The sequence below is a fragment of the Chiloscyllium punctatum genome, chromosome 2 (assembly GCF_047496795.1).
Source record: "Chiloscyllium punctatum isolate Juve2018m chromosome 2, sChiPun1.3, whole genome shotgun sequence".
NCBI classification, from domain to species: Eukaryota; Metazoa; Chordata; class Chondrichthyes; order Orectolobiformes; family Hemiscylliidae; genus Chiloscyllium; species Chiloscyllium punctatum.
Genome location: NC_092740.1, coordinates 42,827,961 through 42,851,677, shown reverse-complemented (window position 1 = coordinate 42,851,677; position 23,717 = coordinate 42,827,961).

Below are 23,717 nucleotides of genomic sequence, written 5' to 3'. Positions count from 1 at the left end.
TGTCTCCTCTCTCAATGTGTTCCCACTTCAGGTGCAATTCTGATAAAATATAAGTTTCTTGAAACAGCTTTAGGATTGGAGTGTTTATTTGCATTTGGTTAGGGTACTGGTCCTCAGTCACCCTGTTGCAGCATGTAACTGGAGAATATTAATGTGCTTCAAGGCAAAGATTCTGCAGAAGGATTCGGACAAGTATAACGTAGTGAAGCAGTTCATGAAGATTATCCAAATCCTGAGTTAAGGTCACTAAAAACTTTTCAAGGCAGTTTTATATAATCTAACCAAATTTGAAGGTAACTTGACTGACTTCATCTGACTTGTACAAGATATAGATGTGTGAAAATATAATGGAGCTGCAAACACAAAACCGTCAGATTTGCTCATAGCTGACAAATATGGAAAAATCCCTGGCTCACAGGAATTTTAGACAATGCATATGTGATGTCTTTTAGTTTTCATAAGTCAGAATTAATCACAGAGATCACTGGGGCTTCACTGAGTATTTAGCATGCTGCTCTCCATGTAGCTGGTAGACTGATGCATTGTTATTTGGCATATGACTGAAGTGTGATTGATCTGTTTTTATTCACTCATTGGATGTGGACATCACTGACTAGACCAGCATTTATTGCCCATCCCTTGGTTGCCTTTGAGGAGGGGGCGGTGAGCTATTGTAGCCCATTTGCTGTCCATCCATAATGCTATTGGGGAGTGTATTCCAGGATTTTGACCCCAATTTCACCAAAGGTATGGTGAACCAAGTCTGGATTGTGAGTAGTTTGTTAGGGAAGTTGCTTGCTGTGGTGATCCCACATATCCGCCCACCTCCCCCCCCCCCCACCCCCGCTTCCTTGTCCTTTTAGATGGTAGTCATTGTGAATTTGGATGGTAGAGTCTAAGAACTTTTGGTGAATTGCCACTGTGCATCTTATAAAATTCACACTGTTGCTTGTTTGTGAATGGGATACTAATTAAGCAAGCTACTTTGTCCTGGGTAGTGTCAAGCTTCTTGGGTTTTGTTGGACCTACACTCATCCAGGCAAGTACAGAGTACTCTATCACACTTGTGCCTTGTAGGGAGTTACTCACTATATGACCCCTATCCTCTAGTACCCCAGAATATATTTTGACATAATAATTAGCTCCTAGCTTTGTTTTGAATACTATAACAGCATAAAATACTTCTTTCTTTCAAAAATATAAACTGAATACCATAAGAGTCTTTTATGTCTTGATTATTCATGTAATAGCTTGGGTGATAGGATGTTCTGTCCCTGTCTGGTAGATTTAGCATTCATTTTTCTCCGTGGTGAGTTGGCAGTCTTCATGGGCATTATTGTACATGTTATTCCTGGTATTGTGGGATTATACTTCTGTTGGTAACTTTGTGTCACTGTGACATTGTTGATATTTCTCCCCCTTTTGGAGATGTTGATGTTATTTTGACGGGGAGAGGAATGGATCTGGGTAGGGTACTCTTCGGAGGGTCGGTATGGGCTCGTTGGGCCTAGAGGCCTGTTTCACCACTGTAGGGATTCTATGATTCTATGATTTCAGTGACGGTGTTGTTGATGATCTTTTTTTGTATGTTCACCTCAGATGAGGGTCAAATATGGAACCTTTGCCTTCTCACTTGCTTTCTGGTTTTAGTCACAATGGTGTATGAATGATTTTGAGTGCTCAGTTTTATGAACAACCTTTGCTAGGATCTAGTCTTTCACAACTGGATCCTGTGCATGGAGAGTTTGTCATTTCAGCAACACCAGCAGGGATTCAGTATGTTTCTGAAGTGTTGAGCTTCTTTTACCAGTCACTTTAAATGGCCTTTAGTGAGTGTCTTTCCTAGCAGAGGTGTCTTATACTTCCTTTCATTTAACAGCTCCACAGACGATTTCATGTCAGCTTTGGAATGTGTAGATCAGAAAGACAATAAGGCAAGATTTGGAGCCTTCTTAGTCTCTCAGCATTTTGTCAGCACTGTATTGATTGTGCTGATGTGCCTTTTTATAAACCTATGTCCTCTTGGGTACTGTTGTTATCAGGTACTGATGTTCATTCCTTCACTGTTCAGTGAGTTCCTTAAATTCTTTAAAGGTGGATTGGATTCCATTGTCACATAATATTCTTTCAGGAATCCCTTGCTCAGTGAACAGCACCGCTACTGCTGAGATAATTGCTGCATCTCTCAATTTTTCAACTTTCAGATAAAGGGGCATTTTGAGGAGTAGTCAGAAATTATGAGGTATATTCTTCATTGTGTGGAAATGAATCCACTTCTACAATATGCCATGATCTAGTTGGCACATCAGCAATTATAATCTCTTTCTGCTCACTTCCTGGCAAATGTAGTATGTAGACAGCTTTCTTTCAATGCTTTTGTATCCAGTACACAACTAATCCAGCTCTGAGGTGAGACTTTTTATTCCCATGTGACCTTCAAGTATCTTCTGCAGAATTTCTTCTTGCATTAGTTATTTTGGAAAGGTTAGTATAACACCGTCTTTCATTAACCGGTCCTGATAAACCAGTTCTGTTTGTTTGCTTTGGTTGCCATGTCACATCAGACCATCTCTGGATCATATGTTGAGAGAGCATTTCTAACTCTTCGTCGTTGCTGGTTTCATCTCTAATTTGCCTCAGTTTTGATGGTGTTACATTCCCATATCTTTATATTTAGATCTCTTATCTCACGGATTACTGAGATAAGCTGCAGATCTTTGCAACTGCTCAATCGCAGAATAGCAAGACCAGCTGTTTCAGTAGCATCGGACATACAATTACTCTGCTTTCCTTTGAGTGACCCTTTTATTTATTTTTTTAAGCTGTCTATTCTTAGTTGCCTGTAGGTAGTGAGCATTGAATGACTCATTTACCTAACATTTTTCCATAGGTACCTTTAATTCCCAAATATACAATTAAAATCTTCTGGTATCGACTAGGCATGATGGTGTTATCCTGTGCTCCAAAGGGTACTCCAGCTAGTGTTTTTCTTTATCAGAATAGTGTTACAGAGTAGGAAACTAGCATACAAATCATTCATTTTCTCAAATCTGAAACTTCAGACATACCTGTACATTTAAATTCACAGGATACTGTTTCTGAAATTATAGCTTCTACTGATGAGAAGCAGTCCCTTTTTGAAAAAGTTAGACTAAATGTAAAGGTGCTTGTTTATTGCACAAAACATGCCCAGGAGATGGCACTGACAGCAATTGCAGTCAGAGCTAGTGGAGGAAATTGCTCCCAAAGTAGAAATCCAGACAAGTGAAAGGAGCCAGAGAGTAACCTTGTACCAGTTCAATTAATGTTGAAAGCACGTGAAACTTCAAACATTTTTACAGCTGGTAAAGTGACCACATAATCTGAGATGGTAGGAATTATGGGAGTTAGAGAGATACCTTCAATGGTGTAAGAAAGAGATCACAAAGCTTCAAAATAAATGACTTATAGTACTCTTTAGGAAAAGTCAAACACAAAGAAGCACAACAACTTCATGCAGCTGATGGGAATATACAGAGTTTCAGTGGATAATTTTCACATATCACCGACATAATGAGATTATTGAGTTCATGGGAAAACGGATTATCTTTGTGAAATTTAAAGTTGAACTTGGGAATGAGTTTAAACTCAACAAAAAAGTGATATGGTCTAATGACCTAAAGTTACCATTTGAACATAGCACTCCAGCTGTTAGCACTGAAATAGTGCAATCAAGACTTGCAGGCTGAACATGAGAAGCTGGACAAACCTTGTTCTCAGGGAATTAATATTCTTACCTGTGTATTGGAACAGGCCAGACACCCCTCAAAGTATTTCAAGAAAATAGCCCAGACCTTAACTTTGCTAGTTCTTTTAAGCAGGTTATTCCAGGAGAGATGCAGTCGGTCAAACCATGTAGTTTTAAACAAAACAGAATTTACTTACAAGATTATAAGAAGGATGTGGAAGCTTTGGAAAGGGTGCAGAGGAGATTTACTAGGATGTTGCCTGGTATGGAGGGAAGGTCTTAGGAAGAAAGGCTGAGGGACTTGAGGCTGTTGTCGTTAGAGAGAAGAAGGTTGAGAGGTGACTTAATAGAGACATATAAGATAATCAGAGTGTTAGATAGGGTGGACAGGGAAAGCCTTTTTCCAAGTATGGTGACGGCGAGCACGAGGGGGCATAGCTTTAAATTGAGGGGAGATAGATATAGGAGAAATGTCAGATGTAGTTTCTTTACTCAGACAGTAGTAAGGGTATGGAATGCTTTGCCTGCAACGGTAGTAGATTTGCCAACTTTAAGTGCATTTAAGTCATCATTAGACAAGCAAATGGACATACATGGAATAGTGTAGGTTAGATGGGCTTCAGATTGGTATGACAGGTCAGTGCAACATCGAGGGCCGAAGAGCCTGTACTGCGCTGTAATGTTCTATGTTCTATTACTAAATGAAACACAAACAAAAGAGAACAGAATACAGAATAACTTAATCTCTCTGAAAACCCAACAGATTGTACCAATTTAATGATGCTGCTCCCAATACTTGCAAAAATCCTCAGCAACACCCCTTGGCACAAAAGATAAAATCAAACACAGGATCTTACAGGAGAGAAGTCAGAGAGAGAATAAAAGCCTGGAGCTGCTTCTTTGGGTTCAGCAGCTTCAAAACACACTACTATGCTAAAACCAAACTAAACCAGAGACAAGCTGAGCTGGAAGCACTGGCCGCTCCCCTTTCATTGTACAAGTGTTTTTTTTTTAAAAAGTTGAAAGCCTTTTTTCTTGAGGCAATATCTGTTAGCTATAATCAAATTGTCCCTAAAACCCATCCAAACCAAAACTTTGCGGAGTCTGTTCTTTTATGACCTCTCTGGAAAATAAAACAAGGACAACATAACCTTGTTAAAGGAGCAGCATCACCACACCTGAATTACATAACAGAAAGATATTCTGATGGATGTAAAAGCCTCTTTATTACAGAACTTCAAGAAATTGAGTGAAGGCAACTTCCTGTGACAGTCAATGACCTAATCAGTTAAAAAGAACATTGGAGTGACAGACATTGCCAATGGAAGAACTTCACCCTTTCAAATAGCTCTGCAAATACTGTGCAAATGTTTCCCATCAGTCCTGTTTTGGTAGTCTATTCTGTTGTCTGTGATGCTCCTGCTTTCTTATGGAGCCCCTGAGAGGTCTTTGCCTAGCACTTCAGCAGCCTCACATTATAGCAAGTGTCAAAGTGGTGCCTTTACCAATAGAAAAAGAAATTTCAGTTCTAAAAGTATTGGACAAGACTTCATTTCCTTGCCTACAGTGTAACCTTCAGAATGTCCTTCACTTCTACTCATCTATTATATGCATCATTAGATCAGAGATCAAAGGAGATAGAAATTAGAGAGTGAGCATTTTATTTCTTTGCTTTTCTTTACATGTGGTTGTAATCATCTAAGTCCTGGAGGCTTCTCCTTTGAATCAGTTTTTACTTGATTGATTTTACTGCTAGTACCTTCAATTTTTCATGTGGGTCACAGTCCAAAGATTAGCCATTGTCAGAAGCCATCAAGCCACACTATCAATATGTAAGCCCTCCAAAGAAAGAACAATTAAGCATGTGTGTTTTACACATCTGGTATGGGAACCACTAATTTGGTTATACAGTACAGTTCCTCAAGCACAGGTGGGGAGAGAGAAAGTGGAGCAAATGTGTTGAATGTTTATGGTAAAAAGGAGCGGCGTGTGTGACAAGGGTGAGATATAAAGTGAATTGTAGTTTTTCAGTGGGTACTGTTGCTGGACATATGCAAAAGGATAAAATACAAATGATGTCAGATCAAATGGAATTGGAACCCTGCTCTGTGGGTTTCCAGACATCTTGCCTTCACTTGCCATCCTTTTACACAAAGCTATGTTCAATAAAACCTGTTGCTGTTCACTCACAAGATTGTAGCTCTCACATTACCACCCAAGATAGCAATATGAAAGCAAGGTAAAATAGATGTCAAAAATGAAACAAAGAATACAAAGCAACATATAGTAGAATTAGAATCAATTTTAATTACAGTTAATTCCAATTTGGATTTTTCTCATTTATATAAATGATTTGGATGTGAACAGAGGAGGTATGGCTAGTAAGTTTGCAAATTTCACCAAAATTGGAGGTGTAATGGACAGTGAAAAAGGTTACCTCAAAATACAACGGGATGGGCCAATGGGCCAAGGAGTGGCTGATGGAGACTAATTTGGATAAATATGAGATGCTGCATTTTGCAAAGGCAAATCAGAGCAGGACTTATACATTTAATGATAAGGTCCTGGAGACTGTTGCTGAACAAATAAGCCTTGGAGTGCAGGTATGTAGTTCCTTGAAAGTAGAGTTGCAGGTAGATAGGATAGTGATGAAGGCATTTGGTATACTTTCATTGATTGGTTAGTGCATTGAGTATAGGGGTTGGGAGGTCATAATGCAGCTGTACAGGACAATAGTTAGGCCACTTTTGGAATATGTGTGCAATTCTGCTCTCCTTGGTATAGGAAGGATGTTGTGAAACTTGAAAGTGTTCAGAAAAGATTTACAAACATTTTGCCAGGGTTGGAGGATTCGAGTTGTATGGAGAGGCTAAGTAGACTGGGGCTATTTTCCCTGGAAAATCAGAGGCTGAAGGGGCATGGATAGGGTAAGTAGACAAGGTCTTTTCACTGGGGTGGGGGAGTCCAAAACAAGAGGGCATAGGTTTGATGTGAGAGGGAAAAGATTTAAGATGGACCTAAGGGGCAACTTTTTACCGCAGAGGGTGGTGCATATATGGAGTTAGCTGCCAGAGGAAGTGATTGAGGCTGGTACAATTACAATATTTAAAAGACATCTGGATGGGTATATGATTGGGAAGGGTTAGAGAGATCTGGGCCAAATGTGAGCAAATGGGACTAGATTAATTTAAGATATCTGGTTGGCATGGATGAGTTGGACCGAAGGGTCTGTTTCCATGCTGTACATCTCTATGACTCTATGATTCTATCTTTAACGGGATTCATTTAAAATTATGATTTTTTTTTAAAAATCCCTTTTTATAAAATCATTGTACAAATTTACACTGCAATTTCCTTGTACCAACAAAAATGCACTGCTGTGATGTTTCATTTACTTTCTCGATAGAAAATATTGCCTTTACACTCCCTGTAAAATCCAATTGCTGGTGCCTGTAATGCTAAATCTGGTATCTATGCACATTTTGCCTGTTGATGCAGATTAGCCATAGCATCTGAATCAATTAGCTGCTTGGTCTAAGTTAATGCGAATGTTTTATTTATCCCCTCCCATATATTTTTCAATCCGTCCTTTAATTTCGCTACCTCATCCTGCATGACATACGTATCAGTGCTGTTGCTTTTGCTGAATTGTCAGGTACTGTGCTCCATCTCCGGATGAGATATAAAATAGACCTACTTTATCACTGTCTTCGAATGTTCCATTTCCAGAAGATACAAATGTTAATGGCTCCACTGAACCATCCAAGCTTGTAAATTCTGTGGATTATGATCCTTTTACTTGAGACTGCCGAGAGTAAAAGAAACATTTTGACACCGATGCTGAATATTTTGCACAGAGTCTTGGTTGGAATGCCAATCTGGAATATTGCGTTCCACTGAACATCTTGTATCGAGTTCTGAGGGAGAGTCACTAGACCCAAAACATTAACTCTGATTTCTCTGCACTGATACTGCCAACCTTGCTGACTTTTGCCAGCAGTTTCTGTTTTTCTAACACCTTGTTTTGGCCTTGGAAAAGGTAGCACAGATTCTTCAGAAGAATATCAGAGTACAAAGTGTTAAGTTAAAAGGGCAGGTTGCATAACCTTGATTTGTACTGCATTTCCTTGTGTTTAGGTGCTTGAAACATGACCCAAATGAATTATTTAAAATAATAAAACAATTCAATAGGGTAGATACAGGGAATCTATTTTGTTGGTCGGCAAATGGAGGAACAAATGGAGAAAAACCTTAAAATTAGAGCCAGGCCATTTAGGAGTGAAGAGAGGAAGTGCTTTTTCATGCAAATGGTACTGGCACATTTCAACCTTTCAAAAGGCTATAGATGCTAGGGTTCATGGCAAATCTTGATCAATCGATGTTCATTGAGTAAGGGAAGCATGGGAAATGAAGCAATTTTGAGCAGATTGTGATGACGCACAGAACAGCCAAGTTCTAATTGAATGGCAGGAGGTCTTGAGGGTTGAATCGCTGATTCCTTTTGCTATGCTGCTGTGATGTTTATAATACTGTTAAGTTGAATTAGCTTTAAGTCTAGTCAGACACTTCTGCAAACGTTCAGCCTTGATTCAGTCACACCATACGATCATAAGGCCATAGTAAATAGGAGCAGGAATGGGCCGTTCAGTCCCTTGGGTCTACTCCAACATTTAATCAGATCATGGCTGATCCAAGATTCCTCATGTCCACTTTCCTGCCAATTCCCCATAACCCTTGATTCCCTGACTGACCAAGAATCTACCTATCTCAGCCTTAAATATACATGAGGACTCTGCCCCCATGCTCCCTGTGGCAAGAAGATTGAAGAAGAAATTCCTCCTCATCTCAGTCTTAAATTTATTTTGCAACCATGCCCTTTGGTCCTAGACTCTCCCATGAGGGAAACATCCTCTCAGTCAAGCTGCTTAAGAATCCTGTGTATTTGAATCAGATCATCTCTCATTGTTATAAATTCCACACCTTATTCTCACACCTTATTCATAGACTGAAATGTATATGTGGGACATTGAATTTTCTACTGAGGAGCACTGAATTGAGAAGATCATGGCCTGGATTTGTCCATGTGATAGGTGTGTGAACCCAGTACTATGAACATTATATTAAAGTGGCTGCCTGGATGTTGGATCTTTGGTCCAAGTGGGCTGTGTTGGAACTCATATACTGGATTAGTGGTGCTGGAAGAGCACAGCAGTTCAGGCAGCATCCAACGAGCAGCGAAATCAACGTTTCGGGCAAAAGCCCTTCATCAGGAATAAAGGCAGTGAGCCTGAAGCATGGAGAGATAAGCTAGAGGAGGGTGGGGGTGGGGAGAGAGTAGCATAGAGTACAATGGGTGAGTGGGGGAGGAGATGAAGGTGATAGGTCAAGGAGGAGAGGGTGGAGTGGATAGGTGGAAAAGAAGATAGGCAGGTCGGACAAGTCAAGGAGACATTAACTGAGCTGGAAGTTTGAAACTAGGATGAGGTGGGGGAAGGGGAAATGAGGAAGCTGTTGAAGTCCACATTGATGCCCTGGGGTTGAAGTGTTCCGAGGCGGAAGATGAGGCGTTCTTCCTCCAGGCGTCTGGTGGTGAGGGAGCGGCGGTGAAGGAGGCCCAGGACCTCCATGTCCTCGGCAGAGTGGGAGGGGGAGTTGAAATGTTGGGCCACGGGGCGGTTTGGTTGATTGGTGCGGGTGTCTCGGAGATGTTCCCTAAAGCGCTCTGCTAGGAGGCGCCCAGTCTCCCCAATGTAGAGGAGACCACATCGGGAGCAACGGATACAATAACTGATATTGGTGGATGTGCAGGTGAAACTTTGATGGATGTGGAAGGCTCCTTTAGGGCCTTGGATAGAGGTGAGGGAGGAGGTGTGGGCACAGGTTTTACAGTTCCTGCGGTGGCAGGGGAAAGTGCCAGAATGGGAGGGTGGGTCGTAGGGGGTTGTGGACCTGACCAGGTAGTCACGGAGGGAACGGTCTTTGCGGAAGGCGGAAAGGGGTGGGGAGGGAAATATATCCCTGGTGGTGGGGTCTTTTTGGAGGTGGCGGAAATGTCGGCAGATGATTTGGTTGATGCAAAGGTTTGTAGGGTGGAAGGTGAGCACCAGGGGCGTTCTGTCCTTGTTACGGTTGGAGGGGTGGGGTCTGAGGGCGGAGGTGCGGGATGTGGACGAGATGCGTTGGAGGGCATCTTTAACCACGTGGGAAGGGAAATTGCGGTCTCTAAAGAAGGAGCCCATCTGGTGTGTCCTATGGTGCAACTGGTCCTCCTGGGAGCAGATACGGCGGAGGTGGAGAAATTGGGTATACGGGATGTCATTTTTGCAAGAGATAGGGTGGGAAGAGGTGTAATCCAGGTAGCTATGGGAGTCAGTGGGTTTGTAAAAAATGTCAGTGTCAAGTCGGTCGTCACTAATGGAGATGGAGAGGTCCAGGAAGGGGAGCGAGGTGTCAGAGATGGTCCAGGTCAATTTAAGGTCAGGTGGAATGTGTTGGTGAAGTTGATGAATTGCTCAACCTCCTCGCGGGAGCATGAGGTGGCGCCAATGCAGTCATCAATGTAGCGGAGGAAGAGGTGGGGAGTGGTGCCGGTGTAATTACGGAAGATCAACTGTTCTACATAGCCAACAAAGAGACAGGCATAGCTGGGGCCCATACGTGTGCCCATGGCTATGCCTTTGGTCTGGAGGAAGTGGGAGGATTCAAAGGAGAAATTGTTAAGGGTGAGGACCAGTTCGGCCAAACGAATGAGAGTGTCAGTGGAAGGGTACTGTTGGGGACGTCTGGAGAGGAAAAAACGGAGGGCTTGGAGGCCCTGGTCATGGCGAATGGAGGTGTAGAGGGATTGGATATCCATGGTGAAGATAAGGCGTTGGGGGCCAGGGAAACGGAAGTCTTGGAGGAGGTGGAGGGCGTGGGTGGTGTCTCGAACGTATGTGGGGAGTTTGGAACTCAGCCCAGGCATTGCCAGAGAGGGAGCAGAAGCTGCTCAGTACAGGAACAGGCTATGTACAAGATCTGTCTCAGTTCACCTGCACTGCACTGAATTTTAAATTAAAGCAATAAAATGTAAAACTGCCCTCCAGCCCTTACCTCAATTGATTCTCCATGACTCAACCTTGCCAGTGCTTGCCACCTCATGCCATTATTCACTCCCATAGCATGTCATATGACAATATATACCCTTCTAGGCAAAAGTGAGGACTGCAGATGCTTGAAACCAGAGTCTAGATTAGAATGGTACTGGAAAAGCACAGCAGGTCAGGCAGCATCTGAGGAGCAGGAATATCGATGTTTCGGGCAAAAGCCCTTCATCAGGATTAAAATATCAATTTTCCTGTTCTGCGGATGAAGCCTGACCTGCTGTGCTTATCCACCACCACTCTAATCTAGACCCTAATATATACCCCTCTACCAATGCCCTGTGTCCAACACTGATGACTCTTTTTAGCTGATGTGCCAACTTTGTGCCAACTCGAGAATTCTTGCCTCCCCCACCACCCTTTGTCCTCATCTCATGTCCACCACAGGCAGTCTGCAACACTACAAATTGTACAAAATAAAACATTAAATATGTATTGCAGACTTCACTAGAAAGAAGCACTCATTCATCAAAACAAACCTATTGCATTTACATTTCTTCAACTACATAATGACTTGGAAGAATAAACATTTTATTCAACTGCACAATCCCTAATAACAAAAAAAAATTGGAATTCATTTGTAGTCCCACTTAAAAGACTCTCTAATCATTCAGAGAAGACACTCAAACTATGAAATGGCAGACACCCTACTGTGATAGTTGTTATTTGCAAAATCAGTCTTACAGCAGTAATCCATTAATAGATTAGATTACTTACAGTGTGGAAACAGGCCCTTCGGCCCAACAAGTCCACACCGACCCACAACCCTTACATTTTACCCCTTCACCTAACACTACGAGCAATTTAGCATGGCCAATTTGCCTAACTTGCACATTTTTGGACTGTGGGAGGAAACCGGAGCACCCGGAGGAAACCCACACAGACACGGGGAGAATGTGCAAACTCCACACAGTCAGTCACCTGAGGTGGGATGGGAACCCTGGTCTCTGGCGTTGTGAGGCAACAGTGCTAACCACTGTGCCACCATGCCGCACATAATAGAAGCCCTCAGATTTTTTGTTTCTTTATTCATTCACAGGATGAGGGCATTGCTGGCTCTGCAGCATTTACTGCCCATTCCTAATTGTCCAGAGGGCAGTTAAATGTCAACCACATTGCTGTAAGTCTGGAGCCACATGGAGGCCAGACCAGATAAGGATGGCAGTTTCCTTCCCTAAAGGATATCAATGAACTTTATGTGAGTAGACATGGAATGAGATAACTAGCAGTGAGTTATTTTCAACATTTCAGTAATATCATCCATTGACTTAAAGGGCAGGACTTCTCAAAGACTGAGTAACTTGACTGTTCTCTTTGAGAATTGCGTTTGATAGGTCCTTTTGACACTTTTGATGTGCCTTCTTGACATGTCCTCTTTACACCTTTAACATGTCCTGTTCACATGCCCTCTTCATGCATTTTACATACTCTCTTAGCATATTTGACAAGATTTCATGACATCTCTTTTGATACATTTGACATGTTCTCTTGACACTTTTGTCCTGTCCTCTTAACACCTTAAACATGCCCTGTTAACAGGTCTTCATAGCTCAATTGACATGTCCTATTGACACTTTTGACAGTTGATTTTGACAGATTTGTTGACACTTCCAATGAATTTGACAGATAATGAGTTTATGTTTTGTTTACAAACACTCCTACTGCCTTTTTACAATACCAAGGTGGTCATCCCCAGTGGGCATCCCAAAAGCATAAACGTCATTTTTGATATTTATTCTTTCTTTTTCCTTTGTGCTTTCCTGTATCCACCCCCTGTGACCACTGTATACCCATTTAAAATTTTTTCTGATTCTTGATTTGTTTAAAAATGGTTAATCTCTGATTACTTCCTATTGTGAAGAAAGTCCATCAACCTGTAATCTTCCTTCTTTTTTCTCTCTCTGCAAATCGTACCTGACTGGTTGCATATTTTCCAGGGTCTTATTTAAGAATTATAGCATCCACAGTGTTTTGAATTTGTCCCAGTATAATTTTCCTGCCTGTGGGTTGAATTTATTCAGAATTCATGCTCTTACCAGACTTTTTGTGCCTGTCAATCTGCAGTGAGATCAAGGATTTGTAGGTGTGATGGTTCTTTAATATGTTCTCATAGAGGATTTCACTCGAGAACATTCAGCTGGTATGCAATCAGAACAAGCTAATATGAATATCCATTATCAGGGCACTGCCATGATTCTCTATTTAAGGAGTCCACTTTAAGTAAGCTCAGCAGTTCTGAGAAGGGTTCAGAGGAAGGGTCACTGGACCTGAAACACTAACTCTGATTTTTCTCCACAGATGCTGCCTGATCTGCTGAGCTTTACCAGCAATTTCTGTTTTTTTGATTCTGGCAATTTTAAGACTGACTCTCACCAGTAGGAGAGCTGTCGGGCTCGATACTCCAGGAATCGCTGCGTGTGCCAACTGCGTGTTTGCTTTGTTGCAATTAGTGATGACAGCAGCAATGCAGGCTTATTTTGTATTTGGCTATTTTGCATAATTGCACTTCAGTTGCTATAGTGCAAAAATATCAGACGTTTGTCAGCAATAACTACATTTCAGTTGCTGAAGAATAGTGTGGTAGAGTAAACAATACAAGCTACAAATTGTTAACACTAAGTAAACCCATTGGACCCATTTAATGCAATACTGCTCTTTCAGTGTTTATGATGTAAAACAGAAGTTGTTTGCAGAATGAATAAATAATGTGGCAAGTGAGGAGAATATTGTACTTGCAATGGTATTGCCAGATGGTTATTCTTCCAAAGAACACAAGCTGGACCTCATAATTCTAGTTAACTAATGTTCAATTTTGAAAGAAGTATTAACAAGTTGGTTGATATTTATTGTATACTAAGGCAAGGCAGCAATAGTTTATTGTTGAATATGATGAATTAGAATTCATAGAATTATTGCTTTAAAGAATAATTTAAATCTTTAAGGAGTTTACATTTGGTAAAGGGGAGGGCAAAGAAAAAAGCAGAACTTTCCCCTTATTATCCAGCTGGTTTAGTTAGGTCATCTATGGAAGATAAACAACCCTGATGTCCCAATGGATGTACATGCTGAATTAACTGGAAAAGTTAATTGTGTCATTCAGAATCAGAGAGCTTGTGGAGATAAAATAGCATGATTGATTGAAGCCTCAAATAGATTGTTTCTACCAATGGATTTCCCTACATCTGATGGATGTCACTTAGAATAATTCAATTTTCCTTTGGTAATCTATTGGATTTCTTCCTGCTATCTACCAAATTGGAACCACCTGACATAAGAGGTACAGTTAGTAAGTTTGCAGATGAAACCAAAATTGGAGGTGTAGTGGACAGCGAAGAGGATTACCTCAGATTACAACAGGATCTTGACCAGATGGGCCAATGGGCTGAGAAGTGGCAGATGGAGTTTAATTCAGATAAATGCGAGGTGCTGCATTTTGGGAAAGCAAATCTTAGCAGGACTTATACACTTAACGGTAAGGTCCTAGGGAGTGTTGCTGAACAAAGAGACCTTGGAGTGCAGGTTCATAGTTCCTTGAAAGTAGAGTTGCAAGTAGAGAGGATAGTGAAGGCAGTGTTTGGTATGCTTTCCTTTATTGGTCAGAGTATTGAGTACAGGAGTTGGGAGGTCATGTTGTGGCTGTACAGGACATTGGTTAGCCCATTGTTGGAATATTGCATGCAATTTTATTCTCCTTCCTATCAGAAAGATGTTGTGAAACTTGAAAGGGTTCAGAAAAGATTTCCAAGGATGTTGCCAGGGTTGGAGGATTTGAGCTATATGGAGAGGCTGAACAGGCTGGGGCTGTTTTCCCTGGAGCGTCGGAGGATGAGGGGTGACCTTATAGAGGTTTACAAAATTATGACGGACTTGGATAGGGTAAATAGGCATAGTCTTTTCCCAAGGGTCAGGGAGTCCAGAACTAGAGGGCATAGGTTTCGGGTGAGAGGGGAAAGATATAAAAGAGGCCTACGGGGCAACTTCTTCACATAGAGGGTGGTATGTGTATGGAGTGAGGTGCCAGAGGAAGCGGTGGAGGCTGGTTCAATTGCAACATTTAATAGGCATTTGGATGGGTATATGAATAGGAAAGGTTTGGAGGGATATGGGCAGGATGCTGGCAGGTGGGACTAGATTGGGTTGGGATCTCTGGTCAGCATGGACGGGTTGGACCAAAGGGGCTGTTTCCATGCTGTACATCTCTATGACTCTATGACTGTATGACTCTAAGTACTGTCTAGAGTGCAGCATTGGTGTGATTTAGGAAATTTGGCAGCCAATATATGCACACGAACCTCTCACATACAACAATGTGACAATGACTGGATAATCTGTTTTTTGAGATGCTGATTGAAGGCAAATGCTGTTCAAGACACAAGAGATTACTTCCCAGCATTTCTTTGAAATAGTGCCAAGGAATCTTTTAGATCCACTTGACCAAGTCAATTGGACTTTAGTTTAATGTGTAATCTGAAAGCTGGCACCTTTGACATTGCAGTGCACCCCCAGGTCTGCACTGGGATGTGAACGTTCATTTTCACACTCAAGTCCTTGTGTGGAAACTTTGTGATTCAAAGGTGAGACAGCATCTTAGCAGCATAATCTTGAATTCTCAGGAATTCATTTTACAATGTGATTAAGTGTCTTTGTGAAAAGAAGGAATCCAAAATCTGTCCTCTCCTCTTAATCATTCACAGTAATATAACCGGTTAAAGCAGGGACCTAGAGATTATGTAGATGTGTTTTAGCCCATGCCCTATCTGTGACTTAGTGTACTATAATCTGAAGTAGATCTACTTGGAACACAAAATAATGATTCCAGTATTAGAAATAGCAGGAAAGTGAGTAATGCAATTAGTTAGAATCACAATGTCACTTCACCTACAATGCAGAGCTGGTGTACCATTGTTACAATGCCAGCTATTGGTAGTACTTGACAAGCCAGATTCCAGAGTGGCTTGAGAAACCATAATGTTTAATTTTGCAGTTTGCTTCCCGTGGTGATCAATCACTGAATATATTCGCACAGTCTGTCAATGTTCCTTGAACAAAAAAAATGTTTATTACATGAAAGAAAGAATAAAACAAAGCTAAGTAAGATAAAGCTCTGTAAGATAATTTGGAAAACTATTATTATAGAGAGCAAAAGGGAATGATTTAGCTCGTTTTCTCAGCAATATTCATTAAAGTCACTCAGCTCCAGTGAAGTACCGTTCCCATCTTCATTTTCATTTCTTACTCAACTGACGAGGTGCACAAAAAGGAGGACAAATCCAACCCAGCCAATTGTCACCTTAGTGCTCCTCTCTGTATCATCAGCAAAGTGATGGCAGTGGCTGTTGATAGTGTTATCAAGTGGCACTTGCAAAGGTATAAACTGGTTATTCCTGGGTCCCACTAGGGCACTGGACTCCTGAACATCTTACAGTCTTGGTGCAAATATGGACAAGAGACCGGAACTCCAGAAGTGAGATCGAGAAAGAAGTCTTAAGCTGACATTACTGGACTTCATTACAAAGCTGCAGTTGATGGAGTATAAGGTCAAACAACTTCAGCAAAACTGTTGCCAATAGGAACTATAGGGGGAAACTCTTCACAGGTTAGTGTCTTTCCCAGCACAAAGGAAGATCATTCTGGTTGTTTGAGGTCAGTCATCTCAACTCCAGGCCATCTCTGTAGGATTTCCTCACAGGGGGTGGTGTCCTAAGACTAACCATCTTAAGTTGCTTCAGCATTGACCTTCCCTCCATCATAAGGTCAGCAGTGGGTATGTTTACCGATGATTGCACAATTTTCAGCAACATAAGCTACTTCTCAGATACTGAAGCATTTCATGTCCATATGCAGCGAGATCTGGATAAGTTTGGGCTGAAATGTGGCAAGTAACATTTGCACCCAAAAATGGCAGGCAATGACTATTTCTAACATGCACGAATTTAGCCATTGCCCCATGACATTCAAAGGATTTGCCATCACCAAATTCTTGACAAACAACATCCAGATGTTACCCGCCAAAGCCCTTCATCAGGAATGTGCTTTTCCTGCACTACTCTAATCTTGATTCTAATCTCCAGCATCAGCAGTACCCACTTTTGCCTATCCAGATGTTGCCATTGACCAGAAGTTGAACTGGACTACTCTAATCCATACTATCCTGAAGAGAAGGCCAGAGGCTAGGCATCCTGGAGTATGCGACTCACCTTCTGTCTCTCCAATGCGTATCTACTATCTACAATTCACAAGTGAGAAGTGTGAAGAAATACTATTCAATTGCCTGGAGGCCATCCAGGACAAAGCAGCCAACTTGACTGGTACCTCATCCACTACCTTCAACATTCACTACCTTCACAATTGATGCACAGTGGCAACAGTGTGTACTATCTACAATATGTGCTGCAGTAACTCACCAAGGCACCTTCAACAGCACACCTTCCACGGCCACATTCCTGATCATCCAAAAGGACAAGAGCAGCAGATGCTTGAGAATACCACCACCTACAAGTTCTTTTCCAAGTCACACATCATTCTGCTTGGAACTATGTTGCCATTCTTTCATTGTTATAGGACCAGGATCCTGAACTCCTTTCCTAACAGCACAGTGAGTATTCCTACACTCCAAGGACTGCAGTCATTCAAGAAGATAGATCCACCATCTTCTCCAGCAATGGGTAATAACTGCTGGCCTAGCCAGTGATCACCACATCCTGTGAACAGGAGAAGTAAGGACTGCAGATGCTGGAGATCAGAGGCAAAAGGTATGCTGCTGGAAAAGCACAGCAGCTCAGGCAGCATCCGAGGAGCCCTTAATCAGAAACATTGATTCTCCTCAGATGCTACCTGACCTGCTGTATTTTTCCAATGCCAGACTTTTCGACATCCTGTGAACAAACGGATTGATCTGGAACTCACTGCCTGTAAGAGTGGTAGAAGCAGAAACCCTCATAATATTGAAGAAGTATTTAGATGTGCACTTGCAATGCCAAGGCAGCCAAGGTTATGGGCTAAATGCTGGAAAATAGGATTAGAACAATGTGGTGCTTGTTTTTAACCAGCGCAGGTTTGATGGGCTGAATGCATCACTGAATGCTAAGAGAAAATACTAACTATTTCCACACCTATCTATTTGAACTTCCAAAATAGCTCAGATTTACCAGACTTGAAGAATTCCTTAAACCACAAAAAAATTGACCTTCTGTTGGAATGGATCTTTTCTTCTGAACTCAAGCTGCTTTTGGTCCCTGCCCCCACCTTTCTCTGATTAGAAAAAACTTAAACAGCAATGATCTCACCAAATCACTGTTGAGCCATTTAGCTTAAGTCACATGATTTCTTAACAAGGCGAAAGTGAGGACTGCAGATGCTGAAGATAAGAGTTGAGAGTGTGGTGCTGGAAAAGCACAGTGGTTAGGCATCATCCAAGGAGCAGGAGAATCAACGTTTCGGGCAAAAGCCCTTCATCAATGTCGATTCTCCTGCTCCTCATATGCTGCCTGACCTGCTGTGCTTTTCCAGCACCACACACTCGACTCTGATTTCTTCGAAAGGCTGTTTCATGCTCCTTGTCCAAATGGCTTTCTGACCTCTAAAAGCATGAACTAAAACTAAAAATCAATTTTTCCTCCCTCTCAAATCCAATCTGCCATATAACAACATATTAACAACTTTTATCATAATCACCTATGCAACAGAGAGAAAAGAACAATATTATTAAATAGAAATGACAACCTGATTTAACAGAACTGATGGCATGCATTTGATCTGTACAGGTCACATTAGGACTGCAGTATCTTATTGATGGATCACTCAATGATTCATTATCTTAATACAGCTGACTGTCCAGTGGATGTGAAAACAATAAAATCTTGATCGGCATAAGAAACCCCTTCCTCTCTTAAATGTGAAATGTATCATTAACCTTGTCGTAACCTTATTTACTTCAAAAATGTCGAGCACTGAGTTTCTGTTGGCACAGTACTGCAGTATTTTCAGCATACTCTGAGCATTTACCAGGGGATTGCTGTTTCCTAATGTTGCTATAGATTGGACTTTGGCATAAGGATGGGGTGGGGGGGGGGGGGGGGGGGGGGGGAGGAAGCAGTGCCAAAAATAAATAAGCATTTATTCTGAAACATTCTAATTAAGATGATTTTCCCTAGACTTCACCAAGGCACTTCTGTTTCAGTCCTGGACACTTACATGAATGGGATGGAATATGGGCTTATATAAGGGCACACCATTTCAAATTAACAGCAAATTTGACTGAACAGAGCAAAACTGCCACAATATACTTGAACATTGATTATACAAATACAGTCAAATGTTAGATCTACGCACTGGATTACAGAATTGTTTGATGTGAGGAGACAAGTGGGGGTTGAAGAAGGGGAGCACAAATTGGCGGGGGCGGGGGGAGGTTTGGATTGGAAGACACGTCTGTGAATTACCTGACCGGAAAATGAGCTACAAGAAGCATTGACGCATTCTGCTGTTTTTGAACCTGGTCAGGATAATTTAAAATGACTGGCCAGCTCATCGGTGGATGTATTTTATCTGCATCTCAGCTGAGGTGTGCAGGTCTGTTTGAGGGCACATTCACGATCGATAAATGTAAATATCTTTCTGGAATCAATTCTTTTTTAGAGCATGTGCCATGGCAGCCCGATTCTAAGGAAGCGGCAGTATGATTGTAACGGTGATAGTATGGCAGTGCGACAACTGTAAGGTTCATTAGCATGCTGAGAGCACTGTGCTGCATGTATGTGTACAACTGCTTTTTCCCTGATTCAGTTGTGTTAACAGCATTACAATTCTCCTTTTGACTTTCCTAAAACTTTCCTCAGACATTTATGGATGTTAACTGAAACCCGGAAGTTTGAGGATTTGGAAATGTTTTGCCTCTCTTCTCTAATAACTGAACACATTTCTTTTTTTTAATGTTTTCCTGGGTATTGGAGGCATTGCAATGGGACGATACTATTTTTAAAGAGGAAATTTACTAGTCTATGCCTCTAACCCTCATGCACTGACACATACTATGCTTTAAAGCCTTCCCATTATCCCATTGGTGGTCCCCACTGGTCTCATTTACAAACAACTTACCATCAGCATTTCCAATGGGAGTTTCCTGGGTTTTGCCCTTCTGTTGCATTCAGTGAACTGAAGCTTGTGCACAAAGAATTGGAGGTAAAGCTGGTATTGCTCAAACAAGGTGGAATCTGTCCGTTTTGAATGTTCTGGAAAGTTCTGTTGGTGAACGATTGTGTCTGCAGAGAAGGAGAATGCAACCTATTCAATATTACACTCCTCAAAAGAATTAACAGACAGCACAGATCCAAAGAGGACCTCTCTGCAGAGCTCTGTGTCAGAAGGGTTTGTTGCAACTGACCATTTCTGTGGCTTACTATGTGAATATTAAAAGTTATGTTAAATGCCAGGTCTGGCTGTAAAGTTCTCTGCTGCCCATTGTTTTTGTGATTTTGATTCCTTCTAGGGACCTCTATGACATTAGCCAGACAGGCGTATGGGCAAACACCAGGTCAGGTCGACATGTCCTGTACAATTTCACTTCATTACCATTGTGCTTTATAGTGGTCACATGGACCTATAGCTGTTTCTGCCTGTTTTACAATATTGTATGTACTGTTAAAGCTAGGGAATATTTGTAACTCCTTCTGCAGGCAGGTGTAAAGATTCTACTGAAGCTGCAGAAACTTGACAAGGTGGACTCTCCAGACAATACTCATTGGAGCTTTTGGAAAACCAATGTTTCTGTCACTAAGCTCAAGTTCCCTATACTCTCACAGTGCTCCATAAAGATATTGTGAGAAAAGATACACCCCTCCCTACCGTGAAAAACCCTCAAATCCTGGGACTGACTGTGATGCTTGTTGGAACGATCTTAACACTATCGTGATTGCCAAAGATACATTCCCATTAACAGTATGGTCCTAAGTCCCATTGTAAAAGCTGGATCATGCCTCCTGAGAGCACACTCTGCTGGTAATTTATTTCAATAAAATTTACCCTAATGTTTTTTGCCTCTTGGCATTGATGCATGCCATATTTTGCTGCTACATGACAACTATTCCTTTTGAGGGATTTGTTTAGCATCCTTTAGTTAAGGAAGATAATTTAGTTGCAGTGGCAAACACAGACACAATGATATGGCGGAATTATATCCATGTTTGAATTTACCACCTGACCAACACTATCACAGGACCATCACTTTCACAGGCCCGGCATGTTTTATTTGCCCCATCCTTCTCTCTCACTAGCCCAATGGGCCAAACATCCATTAATGACCTCCTCGCTCCAGCCCTAAACTTGTATCTTTCTCCAGTTTCTCTGCTGTTTCCTCTTGTGGCTTCTCCTAGCTCATCCTGTCCTCTAGACCCACCTACTGTTCCCTCAATTCTATTTCCACAAAAATGACAGCTACTCATCTACCCTCCTGGTCCCCATGTTAGTTGACGCTGCAAATGGTTTTCTGTCATCAGGTCTTGTGCCTCTCTACTTTAAATCTGCTATTATCATCCCTCTCATCGAAATATCAACTTTAGACCCCACAATCCTTGCAAACTGCTACTCCATCTCTGAACTCCCTTGCTGGTCCGAAATCCTCAAATATGTTGTCAGCACCTAAATCCATACCCATCCTTTCCAGAAGTTTTGTGTTTGAATTGAATTGAATTGAATTTATTGTCATATGTACTGAGGCACAGTGAAAAGCTTTGTCTTGTGAGCAATACAGGCAGATCACAGAGTTAAGTAGCATAGATAAATAAACAATAGGTAAACAGCTGCAAAAACAAAAAAAAACACAGGTACAGGCGAATGTTAAGAGTTTGTGAGTCCATTCAGTATTCCAACAATAGGAGGGTAGGAACTGTTATGAAACTGGCTGGTGCTTGTGTTCAGGCTTCTGTACCTTCTCCCCAATGGTAGAGGTTGTAGAAAAACATTGCCAGGGTGGGATGGATCTTTGAGGATGCTGGCGGCCTTTCCTTGACAGCGGACCTGATAGATGGACTCTATAGATGGGAGATTGGCCTTTGTGATTGTCCGGGTCAAGTTCACCACTCTGTAACCATCTCCGATCTTGAGTGGTACAATTGCCATACCAGGTAGTGATACATCCAGACAAAATGCTCTCAATGGCCCACCTATAAATATTGGCAAGGGTATTCACCGTCATGCTAAATTTTCTCAGCTGCCTGAAGAAAATGAGGTGTTGTTGGGTCTTTGTAACCTCTTCATGTAGTGCATCTACATGAAGAGTCCAAGAAAGCTTGTTGTGGATGACCATTCCCAGGAGCTTGAAATTCTCCACTCGTCCCACCGCTGTGCTGTTAATGTGTGTGGGGGTGGGGGGGGATGAGTAACATCCCAACGAAAGTCAATAATGAGTTCCTTGGTTTGCGCGGCATTGAGAGCTAGGTTGTTCTCCGTGCACCATTTTCCCAGGTCTTCCACTTCCTGTCTGTAGTCTGTTTTGTCACCATCTGAGATTCGATCAACCATGGTGGTGTCATCAGCGAACTTGTAAATGGCATTAGTCTGGAATTTGGCGACACACAGTCATGGGTATTCAGTGAGTACAGTAGGGGGCTGAGAATGCACTGAGGGGCTCCAGTGTTGAGTGTTTGTGACGGTGAAATACTGTCCCCAATCTTCACTGCTTGTGGCCTGTGGGTCAGGAAACTGAAGATCTAGTTGCAGAGAGTGGGGCTTAGTCCGAGATCACTAAGTTTAGTAATCAGTCTCAAGAGGATAATAGTGTTGAAGACTGAACTGTAGTCAAAGAGTAGGATTCTTACATAGCTGTTCTTGGTATCAAGCTGTTCTAAGGAGGGGTGAAGGACAAGTGATATGGCATCTAACGTGGATCTTTTGGCCCGATAGGCAAATTGAAGTGGGTCAAGAGTAGTGGAGAGGCTGGAGTTAATTAATGCCATGACCAGCCTTTCAAAGCACTTCGTGATCACCAAGGTTAGGTCAAAGCTTTGACAAAAGGTCAGTTAGACTCGAACACCAGCTCTTTTCTCTCCTTACAGATGCTGCCAGATCTGCTGAGATTTTCCAGCATTTTCTCTTTTGGTTTCAGATTCCAGCATCCACTGTAACTTGCTTTTATCCTGATCTGACCTCTGTTTGGATAGGTTCATCAGGACTTGGTGGATTAGGTGTTACCTCTCCGCCAAACTTCTGCTCAAAGCGAGCATACAAGGGATATATCATCATTTTCTATCTTGAGCTGTCTCTTTTTAGAACTATGATGTCATTCAGTCCTTGCCATAGTCGCCGGGTGTCTGTCTGGGTCAAGAGTTTGGATCAGTATCAAACTCTTCTATCAAGTTTCCGCTGCTGCCTTTGTATTGAATCAACACTCATCAAAGTCATGTTGACTGATGACAATAAAGTTAAAAATCACACAACACCAGGTTATAGTCCAACAGGTTTATTTGGAAGTACAAACGTTCAGAGCACTGCTCTTTCATCAATAAACTAATACTTCCAAATCAACCTGTTGGACTATGACTTGGTGATGATTTTTTACTTTGTCTACCCTGTCCAACGCCCGCACCTCCACATCATGACTATAGTAAGGGTGAAGCATCTCCTTCTCAACCTATCTGTAGCTTTGAGTGGTTGACCACAATACCTTTCCAAAGTTGTCCAACTCATTGGGACTGTTCTTACTTGGTTCTGTTGTTATGTACATAATCAACTTAAGGTAAAGAATTGCCATCAATGTTTTCTAGCTTTATTCCTGCATCATTAAATCTTATGTTAATTGTGTTTAAATCCAAGTGTCTATCTTTGGCTTTATCTACATGCCGCCTCCAGGTGAC